The sequence below is a fragment of the Sorex fumeus genome, unplaced genomic scaffold, assembly GCF_029834395.1.
Source record: "Sorex fumeus unplaced genomic scaffold, SorFum_2.1 ptg000009l, whole genome shotgun sequence".
In the NCBI taxonomy this organism is placed as follows: domain Eukaryota; kingdom Metazoa; phylum Chordata; class Mammalia; order Eulipotyphla; family Soricidae; genus Sorex; species Sorex fumeus.
In genome coordinates, this window is record NW_026606066.1 from 9,841,835 (window position 1) to 9,865,463 (window position 23,629).

General features: G+C 39.5%; 1 protein-coding gene across 3 annotated transcripts in view; it reads right to left on the bottom strand.

Annotated features, from left to right (window-relative positions):
• Positions 1 to 23,629, bottom strand: part of ACVR1 (activin A receptor type 1) — a 141,075-nt gene that overhangs the window by 67,353 nt on the left and 50,093 nt on the right. Inside the window, exon 2 of one of the 3 annotated variants that reach the window (XM_056110142.1) lies at positions 14,045 to 14,159. The exons of 1 other annotated variant lie outside the window; for it this stretch is intronic. The gene's annotated coding sequence lies outside the window, so the exon portion shown is untranslated. Of the gene's footprint in view, positions 1 to 13,836; positions 13,917 to 14,044; positions 14,160 to 23,629 lie in introns of those variants that run through there. One more of the 3 variants, XM_056110143.1, reaches the window with a different exon arrangement.

Sequence of the window (23,629 nt, forward strand, 5' to 3'; positions counted from 1 at the left end):
ATAGGATTAACCTAGAATAACTGGGAAAGACAAGTCAGGAAAATGCAAGAAATATAACAGAGGTAAAATTTCTTTCTCTTTTCTTTAAAGAATATATTTCTGTGAAAGTGAGAAATACAACACCCTTTATACCCTAGCCTGACATCCCACCCATACCCAAGTCCATTTCTGCCACAGACCTCCCCACCCTTAACCCTACATTGCACAACCCTGCCTTATCTCCTTCAGAGCATGAAACACCATGTGGAAAGTGTCTAACTTTACTGATTTGTTTTTGGCATGACCCCTTATCCCACTCCTCCTTCCCCCATACACTGAATCAGAAGCAGCATTGGAGTCAGGATCTGTCCCAGAACTGATTACCTTGGCATACATGGCTCCTAGTGAACACAAAGCAGAAATGAAAACTTCTTTTTCTTAAACTCTTTGCCTATGCGACAGTGGAATTCAGGTAGAGAGAGAAAAGAGAGGTTTAGGGAGTTTATATACCCTGGCAAGAAAATGACTGCGGATTGAGGAAGCTGGGGTGCTCCAGGTCCTCAATTTAATATAGTAACAACTGGGCAACTGAGATCAATTAAAACGTATTGTTTGTAACTTGGATTTCAGTTTTCGGGGGTGTCATCCAAGAGGAGCAGCCAAACAAAAAGACGACTGGCAGACGCTGGGTATACCAGACAACTCCCTGGTGGACAATATCCCATTTGGAAAGGACAGCTTGCATCTCCAGTTGCAGACACCAGCTGATCCGCACACAGCCATCCCCAGTGACCTCTGAGATGCTTTCTGGAGCATGAAAATACAACCCCGACAAGTCAGAAATTGACGTATTCTCTCCGCCACCCCCACCCCCAAGTCTTCTAGCAGTTACTGACGCTATTTGGAAAGCCATACTTCCCTGTCTATTAATAACCTCCAGAAAGAACCCGAAGGAAGTGTCAAGAGAAAAACAGATCTGGCTGATGGAAGCCAAAGATTCAATCAGAGGTTATAATTAACAATTAATACATCTGAAGAAAAAGTAAGTTGTAACATCTTCTGTATCATACACTGTCTATTCAGAAGACTTAAAATAAAACTCTTAGCCAATGAATTCAAGGAATACTGAGTCAAGTACACTAATCTTTACAGAAAAGAAGTCTTTTGAAGACCCCATGTCTATTGAAATAGACCAGCACCAGCAACAGTACCAGCAACAGTACCTGTTCATCAATGATTTCAGGAAATTTTGCCTTTAAGACTATTATCACTAAACCTTTTCTCTTATTTTTGGTTGCTTAAGCTGTTAAGTTTCTCCAGGTGACATCTTAAATAGCTAGCTAGCGACCAAATCATTCTACTATAAAATGGAATAAGTAATTAACACAACTCTTTAAAAAGACTCTCTTTAGTGGTCCTCCTCCTTTCCCCTCCCCCAACTAGAATGCAATTAATGGAATTCTCTCACAACTTAGCTTGAAATAAGCTTTTGCCAGTCGAGCAGCTAAAGCAGAATCAGATAATTGTGGTATGACTCAACAAACGCACAGCTGTTCATTTAAATATATCCATCAAAAGTATAAATATGATCATGAGAAAGAAAATGAGCTCGGTACACAGGTTCAGTGCACAAGCTGAACAGGCTAGCACTGAAGTAACCACAACAGAAACAAGGAGATGGGGAGAGGAAGCCAGGAAAGGTTCTGCATAGAGCCAGTGGGAAACCCCAAGACCCACCCACCCCACCCAAGCACCCTATATAAGAAAACCAGGCAAATTTAAAGGGAAAACAAATTTACTCTATAGGTAGAGAGACAAAAAGAAAATGTAGGAAAGTGATCAAACTCCCCAGGAGACAGGCAGAAAACCAAGTGGGTAGAAATGGTGAACCTGGCCTGATTAAAAACAAAGCAAAACTGAGACCCTGAGGCAGAGGGAGAAAAACATGGGAGGAACAAGACTGTTACCTCAGTCCTCTCTCTACAAACTTCAGACTGTGATTACAAAATCACACAATAGGGGAATTTCTCGAACAGTCAATCTTGCAGGAAAAAGAAAAAAAAAACAAGAAAACACTACTTCATATCAGACAAACCCTTTCAGAGGTTCCCACAGAAGAGAGCTTCACTAGAATGAATAAGTTAAAAAAGAGGAACTAAAGAGGTAACAATGTGAAAAATAATGTGAAGAACCAAGAATGTATACTAGAGAAAACCCATCCCTTCTGCTTAGAGACCATCAAAACAGAAGAAGCAGAGTTATAAGGCCTGAGCATCTCTCCTCTTTCATAACTGATTCAAGATAATAACAAAAACAAATCTCATCACGATGACAACTTTCAAGCCCTCAAAGAGCCATCAAAAACTAAATTGTTGATGATATTGGAATATTGCATGACTAAAACTCAATCATGAACAACTTTGTTACTGTGCATCTCATGGTGATTGAATTTAAAAAATGAATAAATAAATTCTCCCCCCCCCCCAATTGTCCCTCAAGAGTGTGGGCCCTAAGCTCAAGGTGAGCCAAACAACTCAGGCTCTACTCATTCTCACAGAGAACCATTTCTGCTCTAGCTACTGACAGGCAAACTTCTCAGGGTGTTAAAAGCAACAACCTACTTCAATAATCACCACCTCCCTCCAACCGAGATGCTCCCCTGGCTCTACTACTTTGGTCCACCTGCAGAAACGTCCTACAACACAGCTCTTCCACATCCTCCCTCCCATCCGGGTCCTCTAGCTGTGGGATTCTGCCCCAGCCAGTCACTGAACTCTGGTTCAGATGATCACAATGCAATTCTAAGGTCATTCTAAATGTCTTACCTCTGTAAACCTTTGTTTATTCTTCAGATTTGCAAGGGAACTGCCTTAATACAAATTCCCAAGCCTCACCCTCAGAGACTTCAACCTGAGATGAGGCCTCAGGACCTCCTCCACATACACAGCTCCCACGAATTTCAGGTGATGCTGAGAAAACTGAGTGATCCCCCTCATTCATTCTGGAGCAAGACTGTACTGAAGAGTCCCTTTATCCCTGAATACATCTGAGGCAGAAACTCAGAAGCACCATTCTAATGCCCCTCTTTTTAAAAAAAATAATAATAATTCATTCTTGGGCTGGAGCAATAGCATAGTGGGTAGGGTGTTTCCCTTGCACACGGCCAACTTGGGTTCGATTCCCAGCATCCCCTATGGTCCCCCGAGCACCACCAGGAGTGATTCCTGAGTTCAGAGCCAGGAGTAACCCCTGAGTATCAGCGGGTGTGACCCAAAAGCCAAAAAATAATTTTTTTTTCATTCTAAAGTTTACTCCAAGGGAGGTTTCTTCTTTTGTGACTCATTCCTGAAACTTTGGTTTCCCTCATCGCTCCTTCTCACTCAAGAATTGTCCAGTTGCTTAGAATTATCTAGCTACTGAGCCATAGCCAAAGTACATCTGCTGTTTTTTAAGTCATTGTTCTCCTCCCTGTCTAATCCATCCTTGTTACCTTCTTCCCCTGGTGTATGTCTTTGTCTTTCACTATTTGTAAAAGAAAACTGTTGAAAATCTTTTATTTCAGATATATACATATAAAAAAAGAGAAAAAAGAATAATATCCATTTTTATTTTTACCACCCAAATTCAAAGTAAGCAACAGCCTACCTACCAACTCATTCTTTTACTTGTTCCCAAAATAAGCAATCTTATCTTCTCTATTCTGCTTATTACATTCCTGAGATATTTTCAGAATTCCAAAGATCCCATCATTTAACCCACATACTGTAATACATAAAAAGCATCTCTAAATCTACCAGACCAATATTTTAGCAAACAAAATCAAAAGTACTCCTGCACTAAATATCATCTAAATAAGCGAATCTATGTTTAAATATGCCTGATTTTCAAAAACCATAAATAATCTTTGCACACACAAAGCTCCCCCCCCCAACACTGACTGCAGAGAGAATGCAGAAAGTATTCAAAAAAGAAAATGTTTTTATTACTTTTCAGTTAACACTATTGGTGTTCCCATACTAAGGCTGCAGTGATACTTTGAACTGAGTGTGTATAATGTGGAAAAGGAGTGAGTTATCAAGATGGATTTTAATCCATCATACCCAGTTCTGGCGAGCCAGAATCTTGTCTGTGGAATTAAGAAGATATAAATGAAACACAGAGAAGGTTTGATAAGAACTTTATAAACGAGATTGACTTAAAAATATCAACATGAACTTATAAAGCATTTCTTATAAATGACTCCTCTGTTCACAGGACTAAAAACAGAGAAGAACAATCTTGGGCCAGGAACCATTTCAGAATGAAGAAGTTTCTATTCACCTCAACTTCTTTGCTGAATATGGAAATTAAAAAGGCAAATTTCTGAACAGATAAGCCTCGAAGGAAATGTAGAAATCCACAAATAATTCTGGAGATGGTGGGGTATTGGTAAATAAAGATCCTCAGCAAAGGAACCAAACAAAAAAAGATGAAGTTTTCTGTCCACCAAAATCAGCACAAGGCAATGACAGAGGGGTGAAGACACTTGCTCCACATATGACTCCCCAAAGAACTAACGGGAGAGCTAAATCCCTGAGCACAGAGCCCAGAGTAAGCACCTAAGCATCTCGGGGTTTTAAAAAAAGAAAGGTGGAAGAAAAGTCTAGGAAGATCGCTTAGTGGTCAAGATCACATGCAGAACAAATTAACAGGCCCCATGTTTGATTCCCATCAACACTGGCCCCAAACACGTAAGTACCACCAGGTGCAGCCCTAGAGGCCCCTAAGCAACTCTACGGTGACCCTGGTGGTCCTCAGCATAGCAAGATCCAAATAGGAGAGCATTCTTGGGTCACCACATTGAATAACACAGTCTGGTATTCCCAATATCAATGAGAGTAGTCCCCATATCCTCTGAACAATGCTTGAAGTGCCCCCCCCCGCTGGCCCCCCAAAAAGGGAAAAGAAGATATGATCCTTCCATTGTTCTTTACAATTCTACCAGCCAGCCTGATTCAGCAGGACACAATGTAGGTCTGGTGTCATAAATTAAAGCTTAGTACCAAATGCCAGAAATTAGAAGCATATAGACAGGGCCCCAAAGATGGCACAGCAGCTGAAATACTTGCTTTGCAAGCATGAGGCCATGAATACATTTCCTGGTAATTCCATATACACTAAGTCGATCCTGGCAGCTCTGCTGTTTGTGCCTGGCAGTTCTGCTGTCTGTGATCCCCAGTGCCACACGCAACTTCCAGATTTCCAGCTATATACTGCAGCTCTGTGTGAGCAAGGTAATGATGAAGGACACTACTAGAGGGTATGATACACAGCAAGCAAGTACACAGGCACCACAACTAAAGAAGTCTAACCCTGGGCCCAGACATTGTCAGGCATCAAGATCAAGTGTGCAATCACCACAACCTAGTATGCAATACCCAGTGACCAAAAGTACAAGAATTGCAAGCAAGCGTGTGCCCAATCCCCAGTTGCTCCAACAATATTAAGAGGGAAACAATAGGGCAGGAAAGTATCTATAAGAATCTATGACTATAAAATAGGAGACTAACTCCCAAGAATGGTCGAGATAAGTACCAGGAGGTTTACTCCATGGCTTAGAGGCCAGACACGCATGCTAGGGGAAATGGCAGCTCAGATAGAGAAGGGAGCACCAAATAAAGGGGGTTGGGAGGATCCTCCCAGGATGGGAGATGGATGCTGAAAGTAGGCTATAGACCAAACATGATTGCTACTCAATGCCTCTTTTGCAAACCACAGCACCCAAAAGGAGAGAAAGAACAAAAGGGAATGCCCTGCCACAGAGGCGGGGTGGGATGGAGGGGATGGAGGGCGAGGGGTGGGAGGGATATTGGGTTAATTGGTGGTAGAGAATGGGCACTGGTGGAGAGATGGGTACTCAATCATTGTATAACTGAAACCCAAGCACAAAAATTTGTAAGTCTACAACTGTACTTCATGGTGTTTCACTAATAAAAATTTTAAAAAAAAAAAGAATCTATGACTGTATGTCTGAGTCAAAAAGACAGTCCTAAGAATTCAAAAGAAGACCACAATGTGGACACGATCTCAAGGCAAAAATAGATATCAGGGAAATAGCTCTGAAAACTCGAGAGGCTACAAATTCTCCTGCAATACCTGCTTGCCCTAAGGAGCAGGGCATTTGCCTGGAAGGATCTATTGCTCTCCTTGAGGGAGCTGATAAGATGGTAAAGACAAGCATCTACCCCCAGAGACCATGTCTGCCTCTGGAACCAGGATTCCAGCTCTGGCTGGAATCACAGAAGTGGAAACGAAATCAACTAAGAATCAAAGGGTGCCAGTGGTGTATGTGGGACCCACGGGCACTGTCTCTGCAGACACACAACGATGCTCCCGCTGCAGTTTTATGCGGAACATACCTAGTACCTGAGAAATTAGGGCAAATGGTGCCAGGTTCCTTCCTGCACCCCAAAGATATGTCAGGCCCCCAAAAAGGTCATACCTCACATTCCAGAGAAATACGGTGTTGGCAAAAAAAGATCTCCAAACTGACTGGAGTATAAAGTGTTACAAGTAAGATTAATTAATAATGAAAAAATCTATAATCATAACTCATCAGGCCACTGACATCTGAAGTCCAGGAGGCCCTTCCACACCCCATACACTTTCTGAATTTTATGTTGAATGGTTTCAGTCTTAAATTTTATTTTAAGCGGCAAGGAAAACTGTTATTCTCTCCCCACTCCCCCAAACACTTAACACATAAAACAACCTTTTAAGAATGTTTTTTTAACTTCTTGAAAATAGCTAAAGTTTGGCTGGAGAGATAACTCAAAAGGCAGAGTACATGCTCAGCACGCTGGATGCCTGGACTCCATCCTCAAGCACCACCAGAAGCAAGCCCTGATTTGTTTTGGATGGACCATAAATTACCAAAAATTTAAGGTACCTAAATTGCAGGTAAAATATATTGAATTTTAAGTATGTACATAAAAAAGTTCATTACTGGATCAGAGCAATATTACAGTGGGTAGGGTGCTTGCCCTCATGTGTCCAACAGGATTCGATTTCCAGCACTCCAATGGTCCCCTAAGCCTTACCAGGAGTGATTCCTGAGCACAGAACCAGAAACAAGCCCTGAGCACTGACAGATATGGCCCCAAAACAAAAAAGAAACAATTTCATTAACTATTGTATTTTAGAAAATAAATTTATTGTGTTGAAATTATGACAATTTTGGTAGGAGTGAAGCAAACTCATACTTCTCTCTTGCAGATTTTTTTTTTACAACTTTTGCCTTTGTTTTTAGACCATAGCCAGCCCTACCTGAAAGCTGCCTTGAACAAGGCACCTGGGGTCTGGGGGTCTCTCCCACAGGGAACCATGTGGTGCTGGGGCCAGAACTTGCATGCAAAGCTTGTACTCCAGCCCTTTGAACCAACTCCCTGACCTGACCCCAGATTATTATTTTTTGACACTACCCGAGGATGCTATTTAAATAAGTTAATAAATAAATAATAAAAAGGTCAAAGCAATGCTGTTTAGAAACAAAGTTAGAAGCAATGAGCAACCGGGAGCAAGAGGCATCTCTTAAGTTCAGGAGGTAATATGTCACTTTCCACTATAGAAAAGGAGCCACTAGAATGCAATTGGCAAAATCCAGACAGTGGGAAATATCAGGGTTGAATGGCCAGGTTTTTTCGATGAATAAATGGGAAAGAAGACAAAGGCCCGGAGAAAGAAACTGATGTTTAAGAGACTCAAAGACTTCTTTTTAAGTGTGTAAAATTAAACAAGAAATATAAACATGGGTAATAAAACCATAAAGAATGTGACCAGGTAATTACTATCTGAGTCAGGAAAGTCTGCGGGGACAAGGAGGAATAGGGAGGCCATGACAAGGGGCTCTAGAAAGGTACAGGTTATCTGACTCCTGATATTTTTCTAAGGTAATTTTTTTTTCACTTAAGTGATTAAGTGAAATTTTTTTTATTTATTTTTTTATTAGTGAAATAAGGTGAATTTTTGATCACCAAAAATTTACCTTAGAATAATTAATCAAACTCTGTATGCATTGCATATGCACTTATATCTGTCCTTTACAGTAAGAAGGTAAAAAAGAAAAGGCAAACATTCAATGTTAAAAAAAAAAAAGGCACCAAGGGGCTGGAGTGATAGTATAGCAGATAGGTTGTTTGCCTTGCATGTGGCCAACCCAAGTTCAATCCCTGGCATCCCATATGGTCTTCTAAGCACCTCCAGGAGTAATTCCTGAGTGCAGAGCCAGGAGTAGCCCCTTAGCATCACTGGGTATGACCCCCCAAAAAAAAATAAATGTCACAGACTAAAATACATAGAGGAAGTTACATTGCTTATCATGTATGTTTGCAAAAACATATATGTCCACATCTACAGATATAATGTATATTATATATATGAAGTATGTAATGTAGGTTACAATATATTTTATATTATATATGTATGTGTGGAGCAATAGCACAGCAGGTAAGGTGTTTGCCTTGCACATGGCCGACATGGCCGAACTGAGTTCAATTCCTCCACCCCCCTTGGAGAGCCGGGCAAGCTACCGAGAGTACCTCGCCCGCACGGCAAAACCTGGCAAGCTACCCGTGATGTATTCGATATGCCAAACAGAGTAACAATTATCACAATGGAGATGTTACTGGGCCCGCTCAAGCATATCGATGAACAACGGAAGGACAGTGACAATGATATGTTTGTGTGTGTGTGTATATATATATACACATATATATCCCAACAGCTACCCAAAAAATGGATAATGTGATCCTGTTACTAACACATAGGTAGAGAGACCAATGAAGCTATGTGGAGATCCCAGAAATAGACCAAAAAAGATATGGGGATTTATAGTTTGAAAGAACCAAAAGAAAAGCTAAAGTTATAATACTTTAGTTTATAGTGGGTAAGGTGCCTGCCTTGCACATACAGCTGACTCAGATTCAATCTCTAACACCTCATGAGGTCCTTGAGTCTGCCACAAGTGAGTGCAGAGCAAAAAGTAAGCCCTGGGCACCACTGGGGGTAGCCTCCCCCACAACACCCAGGGGGTAAACAAAAAAAAACAAGAAACAAAAACAAATAATCGAAGAATATCTGGAACTCTTTCGTAAAGTAGGAATGGCTAGGCAACGTGGCAGAGACTGCTCATTCCCCCTACAACCGCTTCACTTCCTGAGTGTGTGCTAAAGAGCAGGGAGTCACTTGCCCTCCCCAGCCTCCCATTGCAGCTAGTTATGTCCAGGTGACTTCCCACCAACAGAACAAAAGGGATGTGTGCATATGTGCAGCTTCTGATCATGTGGATCCATCCTTTGCCCTCAGCAGTGAGAAGACCAGATATGACAGCAACTCAGTTAGGACCATGCAGATAACCACTGAGGTAACTGTTGGGGCTACAGAACAAAGGCAGATTCAATCTCCAACACCCCATGAGGTCCTCGAGTCTGCCATAAATGATGCCTGAGTGCTGAGCAAAAAGTAAGCCTTGGGCACCACCGGGTGTAACCTAGAGCAGCTGAATCACTGACAAGGCGATTTTGCTTACCTGATGTTCCCACTCTGGGCTTGTTAAGTGAGTGGGAGAAAAAAATTAAGGTCATTTTTTTTTAAAACCATGGCATATTTTGGTCACTTGTTCACAGCAATCCAATTTTATTGTGATCAGTAGAGCATCTAGAAAAAATCAAGTTAAATTCATGCTTAACATTCTAGATGGATCAAAGATTTAAACAAACAAAAAGAATCACAGGATACTACAAGCAGTCATGAGATAGGTTTTTAAAAGTATGAAAAGGTCTTGTAATCAATGAAAAATACTGATGCCTCATATAGCTTGATTAGACATTTACCTCTATAAATCTATGTATACATCTTTTATTAACTATCTCTAGCACTCAAATAAAACCTCTATGGAGTAAGAATGAGAATCCGTTTTATTCTTTCTTTCTTTTGGCCTCCTAAAGATGGCTCTGCGACTCTGGGAGCCACCCTCAGGGATACTCAAGTAACCAGACAGCCAGATTACTGCAAGGGCACAAGAATATGACGCTCCTCGGGCTCTTTGGTGCCAGGGGCCACATCTCGTGGCCCTGGTACTCAAAGACTACAGGGCTATACCCAGTGGTGCTCAGGCTAACAGTGTTTAGGATCAAACCAGGGTTTCACATACATCCCAGGCACCTGTGCTATCACTAACTACCGCCTTCTGTATTTTTTATTTCTCTTACAGCCTGCTGCACAGAAGAGGTCTAACACAAAAGAGACAATCGATAAATATTTATTAAATGAACACATGGGTAAACCTATTAAATAACTACTCATTAAATAGAAATTAAATAACTTCCCAGAAAACTAATCACTTTTTATACATGTGATAAAAGGTGGGGGGGGGGGGGGACGGGTATCCTGGATATCCTATATCACAAGGAAAAAGGAAGGAACTAAATTTGTTGAACTTAATTTGTTGATGCATTAATAGTTCCTTATGAAATGGTAATTTAACAATAAGTACACCAATGGTAGGAATGTGGCTTAGAAGTAAAGTGCATGCCTTGCCCATAAGATGCCCTGAGTTTAATTCCTACTACCACATTTTTTTAAAAAAATCAATATATAGGAAAATAGGCAAAAGATAAAAACACTGAAGAACGGGAAATATAAATGCCCTTTATACTTATGAAAAGATGTTCCATGTCAATCAAAATTAGAAAAATGAAAACTTAAGTCACATCAAACTGTCATTTTTCACCTCTTCATTTGGCAAAGGAAAAAAGAAATCCTATCAGTTTGGCAATCTGTGATTGGCAGGTACATGAGAAAGTAATGATCTTCTCCTCAGCTGCCGAGACCTACAACTTGAACAGAGCAACTTGGTGATATATGTATACCCGAATCAGAATGTACATAATGTTTAACCCAGCAACTGCATCACTACAAATGGATCCCACACATACACCCGAACCTGTTAAATAATATATAGGAGGCTATTCCTTACTGCTTCACTCATGATAAAACTAGAAAACTACCTATTTGGCCATCAATACAGCACTGGTAAAATAATTTACACTGAAATAAGGCATCCACTTGGAAGGAACACAGGTTAATACAGAAGAACTTAAAAAATATCATTTCAATGAATAAAACGGGCTGGAGAAACAGAACATCAGGCAAGGCACTTGCCAGAAGTTAAGAGTAAGGAATAAGAACCAGGAGTAAGCCCTGAGCATAGCTGGGTATAGCCCCAAAACAAAAACAAATCCATGACTAAAAGGTACAAGGTAGTATATCTTGTTATCATTTGTGTAAAAACAAGTGCACTCATCTTGGTTGTATGCTGGTACACCACACATGTCCTGAAGTCTCCAAAAAGACCCACATACTGTTCACAGTGATGACCTTTAGGGAGAGTTATCGGGTACTAGGACAACAGAAAAAGGAGGGGACTTGCTTTTAACTCCATACTTTTTTTTTTCACTTTTTGGGTCACACCCAGCAATACACAGTGCACAGGGGTTACTCCTGGCTCTGCACTCAGGAATTACTCCTGGCAGTGCTCAGGGGACCATATGGGATGTTGGGAATCGAACCTGGGTTGGCTGTGTGCAAGGCAAACGCCCTACCCACTGTGCTATCACTCCAGCCCCGAACTCCATACTTTTGGGGGTATCATTTTCATCTTGCGCACATCAATTATATGCCTTTTTGAAAGAGAATTTTTATAAAGTAACAAAGACACAAAGAATCATTCTCAAACCCAGATATATGAAAACTTCCCTGGATATTTTTTATAACCACGCTAAGAAATTACTAAACCATTTTAAGCCTGTTTCATAACTAAGAACCACAAAGTTAGCGATTAACTAAAAGCATCATCTTCTGCTGCTACCTTGCACTCTCAAACAAATATATGTACAAATCACAATCGGTCCTTTAATTCCATCTCAGTTATTCACTACTTCCTCTTTAAACTAATTCAACATTTTGCCACTATAAACAGGAATGAAAGTATCTCAAAATACTCCAAGGATGGAGGCCAGAACTAACAGCTATGCTAATGTATTAACGAAAGAAGTTTCTTTCCGGCCTGTGGGGGAAAAAAAATCTAAAAAACTGACTTAACGAACATTTTCAGCAACAGCCCAGAGTTCTGTATCAGCTGCCTTAGAAAATAAATTCACCTCCTTATTGATCAGAAGTCCATGGTCAAAAGTCACAGCTTTGTTTTTCCTTAATGGAGTTCTCAGGGTCCCCAAACCCAGCCTTTTTCAAATTACATACACCTCATTTGAGGAATGATTATTATTATGTGACATCCAAATAGTAAAGAACATTATGCACTTATTACTCTAAGATTCTGCTGAATAAGAAAAATCCTGTTTAAAAGAAATATAATAGAAGGAAAAACAAGTTTGTGAAACAAAATGTGCTACCATGTTCCAGCAATGTTGAAACGTAACCTAGAGACATATTTTGTGTATATATGTAAAGGTTTATGTTTCTAATTATTAACCAAAGGAGAGAGAGGAGGGAAAGTCCTTTCTTTGAGGTTGACTCCCAAGCAGTGCTCAGGGGAACCCAGGGCCTCCTCCCAGTGATTCTGAGTTAATAGAGTTTTAGGGTAGAGCCCAAAGATGTGGTACTACTCAGGCCCTGTGGTGCTGAGCACCACCAGAGCCACCAGTGGTGCTCAGGGAACTTTCCAAGCCATACCTAACAATCCTGGGTGAGGTGAGAGGTCATGTTGGGCTGGGGATTAAACTGAGGTCAATGCATTCAAAGAAAGCATGTTAAACCTGGACTATCTCTCTCGCTCCAGGAGAAAAGTTAAACAAATTAAAAGTAAATAAATAAGTCAATAAATTACTTTCCTTTAAAAAGGAAAGCACTGAGCAGCTACTAATGACCTTCCTCCCAAAGTACTAATCCTAACAAGACTGCATAGACCAATCCCGGCAGGTGTTAATGGAGTGACTTGCCCCTGTCTCTACAGGAAAGTCCGAGGGTCTATCTGAGTCATGCACTAAACCCAGAAAAGACATGCCTACATCATTCAGCAATCCAGACCTCCCCACACAGAAACGTTGTCCAGACTATTCTAAAGCAAGTATTTGCGTTATCCCAATAGCTTAACACAACCCTAACAGCTTTTCATTCTATAGCCAGAGACTTCCATACAATGATTTCAAATTTAATCACAGGGAACATATTATGAATATGTAGCTCAAGGAAAGGCCTGAGTCTGGAGACAGTAAGAAGACTAGTGGTTGACAAGTTGGGGGAGTAGGCGTGCAAGGAAGTAGAGGTGTTGAACACTGTTGCGTAAGATAAACCAATGGAACAGAAAGTATCAGTAAGGTCATTGAAACATTTCTGTGTGCTACCTTAATGATACATACTGGTTCCAACCCACAGAATACACAACACCTAGAGTGAATCTGCAGTCAACTACAGAACTGGCTATAGGTTTAGATAGGTCTATGTAGATCTGCCATGGGTCTAGGTAAGTCCATTCACTATAATAAATGCACCACACTGCTGGGGATTGTAATAGTGAAAGAGGACTCCTTATGTGTACAACTTTCTGTAATTTGTGCTCAATTTTAGCTGTGAACCTAATGCTGCTCTAAAGTCTACTTAGGGGGAAACAGGAAATACAGTGGCTCTATACAATGAAAAAGGGTAACAGAAACTTTTTATATGTAGGCAATATAGGTAATATTTGAACACCTTGGTTATACAACTGCAGCTCATACTTCCTCCACACAAGTCCCATCCCCTCTTCCCCAAGGTGGGGGGGCGGGGGGACAACAACAGAACAAAATGGGGGAAAAAACCTACCTTCAAGGCAATGTAAGAACTATTAGGCTGGGTCCTAACTTTCTTATATTGAATTCAGGTAAACCAACAGAATCATCACTGCAGCCTCAAGTTACCAAGCAGATCTGATCTCTACCACAACACATTAGAGATTTGTAGAACTGGCTCTACTGAGGGTTCTGGCAAGGCGGCTCTCTGAGAGTTCCTGGGTAAAAGCTGACTCAGCTACCTTAGAGCTGGCTCCTGGGCATAGCTTCCCGAAGTCCTTCAGGCAGTGTGCTTCTCCTTCAAACAGCGTGTTCTCCAACAGCTCTCACTAGAGAAATGCTCACAAGTGGATGAGGCTGCAAGGGAAAAAAGAAATAAAACCAGCTAAGCAAAAAAAAAAAAAAAAAAGCTGCAGTGCGAATATGCTGGCTACAGGAAGTGAACACTGGACAATTCTTTCCATTGGGACCCCAAAAATAAAACCCACTTACAACAGATGCAAGGAAGGGAAGGGTGGGAAAAATACTGATAGGCTATATGTTGAGGTCATAGGTCTAAACTGGCCTTTTAGATCTGTGGTTGGTAAACTTCAAATTCAAGTTCTTTAGAATCTAGCCCATTCTTAAACAAACAAAAGATAATGACATTGCACGTAGCAATTTTTATGTGTTACTCCAAAAAAAAAAAAAAAAAGCTAAATTCAAACAGGTCGTGAAGTATAAAATTCTCTCTCTGAACACCAGGCCACTCCTGGAGATAGCATAGGTCCCAAAGTAACCAATTTCTTGTTTATCCACCCAGAAATAATCTGGTTTGGGTCCATTTTCACCCACCATTGCCAGTCCTAGTGAGATTGAGTTCAAAGGCTCGGAATACAATAGCGGGGAGGTCCATGCTGCAGGAAGGGAAGGGGCTCCAGAAAACTAACAAAAAAACAAAACCACCCAGAGCTCCCTTTTCCTTTAGGAAGATTTTCAAAACATCAACATTTGCCAAAGGAAGAGGAAATTTTTATTAAAACCAAACTTTCCCACTGAAACAGTTAAGTAGCACACAAAACACAGAAGAATGTATTCCTTTTGCAAAATAGCACCTTTTGTTTTTAACCTCAAAGAACATTTCACCAAGAAAACATTGATGTAAATAAATGGAAGTCAAAAACAACCTCAGCATTCCTAAATAATTATTTGGAAGGAAAATCTTATCAACCTTGAAATCCAAGGGGTATGTTTGGCAAATAACATCAAAACTTCTCTAGCTTCAGCTAAACTGAAACTCAGAATTTGAAAAGCAAGCTTAGAAATGGAAAAGGCACACAAAATACACACACAAAAATCACACACACACACATAAAGGTCAACCACAAATCTGACATTTTCAGCCATCATTTAATAAAGTTAAAGGGTATAAAAATCTATTCTCAATGTGGGCATCCATAAAAACAAACTCATCAGCTAAGCAGCATCTACAAGACTGGAGTTTCAGAACAAACTGTTGAAATCCTGGTATTTTCCAAATGCTAGGGCCAGAGAAATTTGGCAGATTCACACTCAAGTTGCTTTTTCCTCTGCCAAAGAATAACAACATTTTAGGAGGGGTAATGCTAAGCCACCCTGCCCAGAAGCAACAGTGCCTGTAAATTACATCTACTGTTTGCGGGTAAGGGTATTTAGATTAGCAAGAAAATTCAGATTAGCAAGAAAATACACTTTCTTTTGGAAATACATACATTTCTGATTCTCTCTTTAAAATCAAAGACTGACTTTCTTTTTTAACTTACAAAGGTGCTTTTACTTCCTTTCCAACTTCCCAGCCCTATCACCATCTCTGCAGGGAATTCCTTGAAAACCCTGTCCAAGTACTCCTGCCACTGTTCAACTCTCTCTAATTATTCTTAGTCTTTCCAGAACTGTTTATTCACTGTTTATCCTAATTCTTTCAACATAATTTTTTTTAATTTTTCAACCTGACATTGCTTAGACCTGGACTGATCTCAAAATGAACTGAAAACTAGACAAGAACCACACATTATTGGACATAGTACAAGAGGGAAAGCACTTGCCATGGATGCAGATACTTTGACCATAACCTTAGTTTGATCTCAAGCATCCCATATGGTGCACTGAGCCCTAGCACAAATGACTCCTGAGCACAAAGTAAGCCCTGTACAAGAATGCCTCACCCTTTCTTTTCTCATATCTAGCACACTATCTAAAGGTATTGGATAAAAATCAAGTCTCCAAATCAAATATAATTTTATTATTTATATGAGATTCAGCAGGCTATCAAGTAATACACAGATTGATTGAGGTCAGAACTGAAGTTCACTGCAAGGAAGAGCAGGCCAGTGAAATGGAAACTAACATGCATGCCAATTCTAAACTCCCCAAATACTCTAGTCAGAGCCTGTCTCCCCACAAATGCCCATCAGGCCAATAAGTAAGCTTGGCATATTTTAAAAGGCAGTGTTCAGAACCCCCAAGCATAGATTAAAAATACAATAATTAAAAAAATGAACCCATTAAAATGGGTACCATAAAATAAGTACTGCTATAGCAAGTCCTAGCAACTTATCACAAAACCTGCCTTGAACTTTTTCTAAAATCTTAGTCAACTCTTTTGTTCAGCTATGGAGGTTTAATTATTGGCAGCCAATCATACCATGTGAATCAGTAAGCGTGCCAAACCCTGACAGTAACACATTTTAAAAAAAAAAATCTGCCCCCCTTACTATCAGTCTAACATAATAATACACTTTCCTTAAATTCAATTTTAAGGAGCTTGCATACTTTCTTAAGAGTTATTGTAATAAGATGGGACCCGAGTAACAAGAAGCATAAAAGGGGATTAAAAAAAAATCAAACAAGCACTTAGCAGTCAACACAGCAGCCAAGCAGTGGAAAAAAAGGGTCAGCGCAAGATTTCCCCACTGTCTCACTGGCTTCTTGACACTGTCATTTCCAAGTACAGAATATCTTTGCTCTTTCAAGACACCATTTCATATCTCCCCTGTCTAGCTATCCAGCCACAAACCCAAATAACCATGGTGTATTATTCTAAATTACTGTTAACTCAGACTACTTAAAGAAGTAGCTCATGGTAACAAAAACATGAATTTGAAAATCTTCAAATCCAGTTTTGCAAACTACTGAATACAATCTTACACAAATCATTTTACCCTCGGGTTTCAGCTGCCTAGCCCATGAAATGAGGTAAATAACCTCCCACCTCTGAGAGTGACTAATGATGCCAGCTATCATTTAGCAAACCCTTTGTTCTAGAACTGTGCTAACCATGTACTTATATTTATCTATTTAATCCTAATAGCAAAATATTTGGAAGGCATTATTATTTCCATTTCAAAGATTAAAAATATAATAATAAACATAAGGGTGGTCATTTCCTTAAGAAGTGGCAAAATCACGAATCAATCAAGTTTTGTGGATTCCAAAAATCTGGGTCCTCAACGCCCAGTAAATTAAACTGCTTCTTGACTATTTGTAAGCATTGAAACTAAAGGCTCAGAGTAGATATTCATAGTTCACTTTCCTGACTTCTACCTCTTTAAATAATTGAAATGCCAAAACATCGTGGTAGCAGTAGCATAAAGTGCCCCAAATCCTGACAGTAACACAAATCATCTGCCTAATACTATAAATGTTCTCGTGTTCTGTCTTTAAAAAAGTATTGTTTCAACCAAGCATAAATGGTGAAGCTCTTCAAGAATAATTTCCTTCAGATGCTTGAATATGTGGAAAAGATAGGTAAGCTCTGTAAGTAATTCTGGAGAAAGGGAATGAGGGTATCAAACAGTCCTAAAGAGTCTCAGTCTCTCAGAGGAAAGTGGTAACGTCTCCAGTGCTAGGGTATACTGACATTCAGGGATACCATGGAGCCAAAGAACAGAACAAACCACATTAAGTTGAGAAAAGGCAAACCCCAGTTGAATCGGGAACATGGGATTAGCGTAGACTCCCTTCTCCAGCTATTTCCAATTGCCCAGCACTTTTGAATATTTGGGATCTGGGGTGTGAGAAGCGGAAATTACCAGGAATTTTTCCAGAATTTCCCCAAATTATAAGCTATCCTTAAAAACTTTCAAACATGCTCTCCTCGTATGGATGTATAAAAAAGCATAAAATAAGAAATAAACTTGATAGCATTTACAAAGAATTTTAACCTATACCAAATATTCAAATGCTGGAAAATACCAGCAACATTATTGGGTAGTATGCCAGTAATGGGCCAACTCCAGCCTGTTTTAGTAAATAAAAGTTTTACTGGAACACAGCCCCACTTGTTCATTTTACATATCGTCTATGGCTGCTTTCACACTAAAACAGCAGAGCTGATAGCTGTGGCCAAGTCCATATGGCCTGCAAAGTCTAAAATATTTACTATTTGGCCCTTATGAAAAAAAGTGTGTTGACTTCTGCAAAAAACCTGTAGACCAATCAATAAGGAAGGTAACAGCATTACAAAGCCTCAGTGAAATTTACCACCTCAAAAGCTTATTTTGCTTCAGAAACTTTTATCTTAGAATCCCACTCACAGGATTTGTATACAACATGTTATGCATATAAACTTATATTTATTTTATTTGCAAGAATGACTCATGAGTAGCAGAAGGCAGGGCCACGAACACACATTCATAACATAGCAACAGCAACAAGCAATCATGACCAATTTTGTTCTGCAGGTTCCAAGTCTGGCCTGACTCTAGGAAATGGCCAACAGTCTTCAACCAACTTGGATAAACTTTTCCTTCCTTGCTTTCAACTTGATATTAGTAGATTCCTGTATCTGCCAATATCTTTGTATTGTTTTACTTCTCACAGGAAAATTGCAATACATTTTCCCATTTACCTGATTTCATCCAGAATTTAGAAAAAATAAAAGTTTTCCCAAGAATCATGGATACCAGATTCTTGCCACATGTGTTTAATAATGAGTGATCACTCTCAGCGGAAGGCTAATGAATGGAGAAGGGGGAATTGGAACAATTTTTCCATGTAGGAAGAAAAACAGACTCCAGGGTGTTTGAAAGAAAAGATGAAGGCCTACCTCTTCTCACAGAGAACAGTCTAAGAACAGAAAGGATGAAGATTTAATGCTTCTGCTGCAGCCAACAGATGTAAAGCCCAAACATCAAAGCACCTTCCTCTTCCAGAATTTACATTGTAATTTGTCTAAGAGGAGAAACTTTCAGTGTACACTATGACTGGACTGAGCATAATTAAGTCCCACACTACATTTCTGAAGATAATCTACTTACAATTTAGAATCTCAAATGCTCTCATCTGAAGTGGTCTGGTGACCCACCAAAATCCCATTTGGAGTTTTTATCTGCCAAAGACTTCTTTATTTGTGCCAGAAATATAAAGAACAAGGATCAAATCCAAGGGAACAAAGACCGTAGTAGCACCAGGAGAGTTTCCAGGCTTGAGCCAGAATAGAGTCTTGGGTTGAATCCCAGCCTGCCAATCACCAGACATGTGACCTCAGCCAACTGTCCGAGCAATCTCCCACAGGCAAAATGAACATTGAAATTTCTTTGCAGGGTTGCCATGTGTGACATACACAACATACAGTAGGTGCTAATAAACAGCTCTTATTATAAACTCAATATTTAAGGAACAGCTGTCAGAAGAGGAGACAGTGATGAAGACAGAATAATAAGGGTTGCATTTTTACGTTGAATCATATAAAATTACTGAAACTTGACCGCTTTGACTCATAAAATTAGCAAGTTTTAAATAAATATTATCAAAGGTTCTACAGGGAATCCTAAAAGGAGAGAACATGAAAGACTAATAGTCCATACTCATTTCCTCACTGTTGGCAGCTTAGAAGAAATCCAGACACCAGATGGGAAAGCTACAGACTAAAATAGAAAACCCCTTAGTCAATTCCTCACTAGATAGAAGGTGTGACTCTAGGGAAGAGAAAATTCTGCAATAGACAGACAGACAGAGATGAAGAAGCACACCCACACCTCACTCCTAGGTAACCTGAGTAACTCATTCTCTCTCTCTTCCTTCTCCAGTCCAGCCCTCTCCTTCTCTTTCCTGACTTCTCTTCCTAAGCAAGGCCCAATGGTATCATTTGTTAACCAGTTTGGAAAGGAAACAGATGCAGCATTTCTGGTCAACTGATATTACAGATTGCATAGCAGGCCTTTCAGCAAGTCTTACAGATTGTAGCTTGATAAAGAAATCTAATCAAAGAAAATGGAAACATTTGTTTGAAAAAATATATGCACTCCTCTGTTCATTTCAGCATTTTTTTACAATAAATTGTTATAGAAACAACACAACTGCCCACTGATGAACTGATATGTGAATGTATATGTGGTACGTATAAATGTACTGCAGTATATTTAATATATATTTACGCATATATATGTACAGTACTGTATTGTTTAGCCATGGGATACACTCAGAACTGCTCTCCTGAATAATTCTGTTGTATGCAAGAAGTGTAATTACACAAAAATTCACAGGGATGCGACCCACTCCACACCTATATTATAAGATAGTATACTGGGCACAGGCATCATTGCTTATGGGTACAAGCATCATCATATGTGTGGTCTGCGACTGCCAAAAATGCTAAGAAATATATATACACGTTACACTCAGTTCCCTACACACACACACACACACACATGCGCGCGCGCGCGCGCGCGCGCACACAAACCCTTAACTTTTTTGGCAATATAGGTTAACCTTGAGTCTTATGCTAAGTGAAATAAGACAGAGAAAGAGACAAATCTTCTACGATTTCACTATCTGGATTCTATAAAACAAGTCCACTAACTAAGCTAAAATGATAGAGGCAAAAAAAATTGATAAATAACAAACAGAAGAAGTTTGAAGAATGAACAAAATTGGTGAAAGGGATCGATTGATACGAGCTGTAAGTTAAAAAGCAAGTTACAATAAGCTACAAATATTTAAATTATAAATGTTTAAATTAGTATTTAAGGAGCCAGAGCAATAGTACTATGGATAGGATACCTGCTTTGCATGCAGCTAACCCAGAATCTATTCCTGGCATCCCATATTGCTGATCAGCCCCACCAGGAGTATTCCCTAAGCATGGAGCGAGGAGCAAACCTGGAGCAGTTGGGTGTGGCCCCAAAACCAAAATATAAATAAATATTTAAGTTATAAATAAGCCAAGCATATATAACTTACCATAATCAATATGTTGCAAATGTGAAAGATGCTAAGATGTTAGACTTACTGTGATAATCACAATATATTCAATTGAGTCATTATATCATACGATTTAAAACTATGCGTCAATTATACTTCAACATAGATAAGTACAAAGAAATCAATGAATATTATGTTATCCCTCTCTTAATTTTCTATATACACTTCATACCAGAGGTATTAGCTTTTTCAAGTCCAGTTAGTCAACACCCAGTTAATAGATCTGTCAAATCAGCTCCTCAATGAGATACGAATTTGAATACAAGTAGTTTTGTTTGTTTGTTTGTTTACTTTTTGGGTCACACCCAGTGATGCACAGGGGTTATTCCTGGCTCTGCACTCAGGAATTACTCCTTGTGGTGCTCGGGGGACCATATGGGATGCTGGGAATTGAACCCAGGTTGGCCATGTGCAAGGCAAATGCCCTATCCACTGTGCTATTGCTCCAGCCCCACAAGTAGATCTTTTGGCCTGTATCTAATTCTCAAAAAGGTTCTCTATAAGGAATGAAAATATCTCGAGTAGAGGGTGGCAGAATTGTCCTTTCTTCCATCCCAGCCCCCTCTTTTGAACAGAGTCCAGCCTTGCTGGTAATGAACTCGGCTTTCTCGGGCTGTCCAGTCCAGCCTTCATATATGTAGCTCCATTCCTGTGGCACATCAGTACTCTCTCCATTACCACGAGACATCCATGTTTTCTCTGTCCTCTCACAGCAATGTGGTAATCCTTGATGATTACTCTCACACATAATACTATGGAGGCTTTCATCAGCTGATGATCTCAAAGCACTTTTACAAGAGTTCACAGGGATGCCACCCACCTGGGCTAGAACTAGATTTTCTAGTTTTCTAATGGGGTGTCTGGCATTTTGTTTTTCCTTAGCTTGTCTCTGGGGTTTCTGTGTCTGTTTACCCTCTGAGACAGATAATTAGCAGAGCTTCAATGGGGAACCTCTTGAAAGCAGTTCTGTATACCCAACACCTTACTGTCACCTTCAATGTCTGCTCTAGAATCATGCCCGAATTATTTAAATATTTGCATAATGAATGGAGCTTAAAATTACAAACTGAAAGCATTCACATTTCCACTTCATAAACTTGGTAATGAATACTTCTTTATCAACACATAAACACTTTCTACCAAGACTTGAACCCAAAGCAGTGTGAAAGTGCTCATTTATTCGCTAACAAGGTTAAGCTTTTCCAAAGCATTATCTTCTGAAATTTTCAGAAACATTGAAGGAAGTGGCAACCAAAAAAGGGAGGGTATCAAAATAAAGAAACAGAACTGATACTTTTAAATGATTTTCTGCCAATGTTCTCTGTAAATATCTGTCAGTTATCAAGCAAAATATAATCGTCTCTATAATACGCAACATAATTATGATTCAACAAGAACAAACTGAATAAGAGGCATGCAACATTCTTTTTCAAATTGTTCAGTTTCATTTATTATTTGCCTACAGGCATATAGGCCTTTTCAAGGCTAGGTAGGAAGCCTCTTGTCTCTGCAGAGAATACAGTAACAAACAAAAAGACCCAGTACAATGACATGTAAAGGAAAAATGAATGTTTTAGATGTGTTTATTTCCTTGTTGCTGTCATAGTGTATGGGGTATATGTGTGTATACCACACATCCATAATTATGTCAGTCAAGCAGTGCATTTTATAAAAGGTAATTGCCAGTCCTGTATTAAGTTATCTGAAAAACTATGTATTTTACTACATACTTGTCATGGGTTTTATACTTTCATTCTTTCTGCAAAAAAAAAAAATAGTTCAACCATATGTAAAGGGCAACCATTATGTGAAGCTATATATTCAATTTATATGCATATAAATTGTACTGGAATTACTTTAAGAAAATAGTGCAGGGGCTGGAGAGATAGTACAACAGATAAGATATTTGTTTCGTATACAGCCAATCCGATTGGATCCCCAGCACCCCAGAGCCTGCTGGGAGAGATCCCTGAGCAGAGCCAAGAATAAGCCCTAAGCAAAGCCAGGTGTGGCCCAAAAACCAAAACTAATAATAATAAATAATTTTTTTAAAAATTAGGGTGCAATGATTGTGTTGGTGACAATAATGAAGTGAAATATGGTAACCTGCAAGTCTCTTAAAAAGAAATGGAATCTTACTGTCTTTTAGATCATATTTAGGGTAGCTTTCCTTCTATACCAGATAATCAACAACAATGACTGATGAACGGTGAGATTAATCTGAAAATAAGGTTAAAGTCAGAATTCCAGTAACTTTGGGTTTATCCCTGACTGAACAACTTGACTCTTCTCCAAACTATTATCTTGATAAGATTACTGCAGGAAATGCAAATGGAGAGAATGTGAACTCACAGGCTAGAAACACCCCCCACACCACAGCAATGGAACCCTGGAAGATCACTGACACTCACTAACACGCAGTTTTTCTCTCTATGAACGAGGGTCATGGTCCAAGTCCCTCAGTAACCTAATGACTTCAAATTTCCCCCACTTCAAAGATTCTACCTAGTCATTTAACTACTGTTAACAGGATTCCTCAAAACTCATGCCAATAGAAAAAGGATAACACTTGAACTGAAGACAGTTGTCCAATCACTCCTGTACTG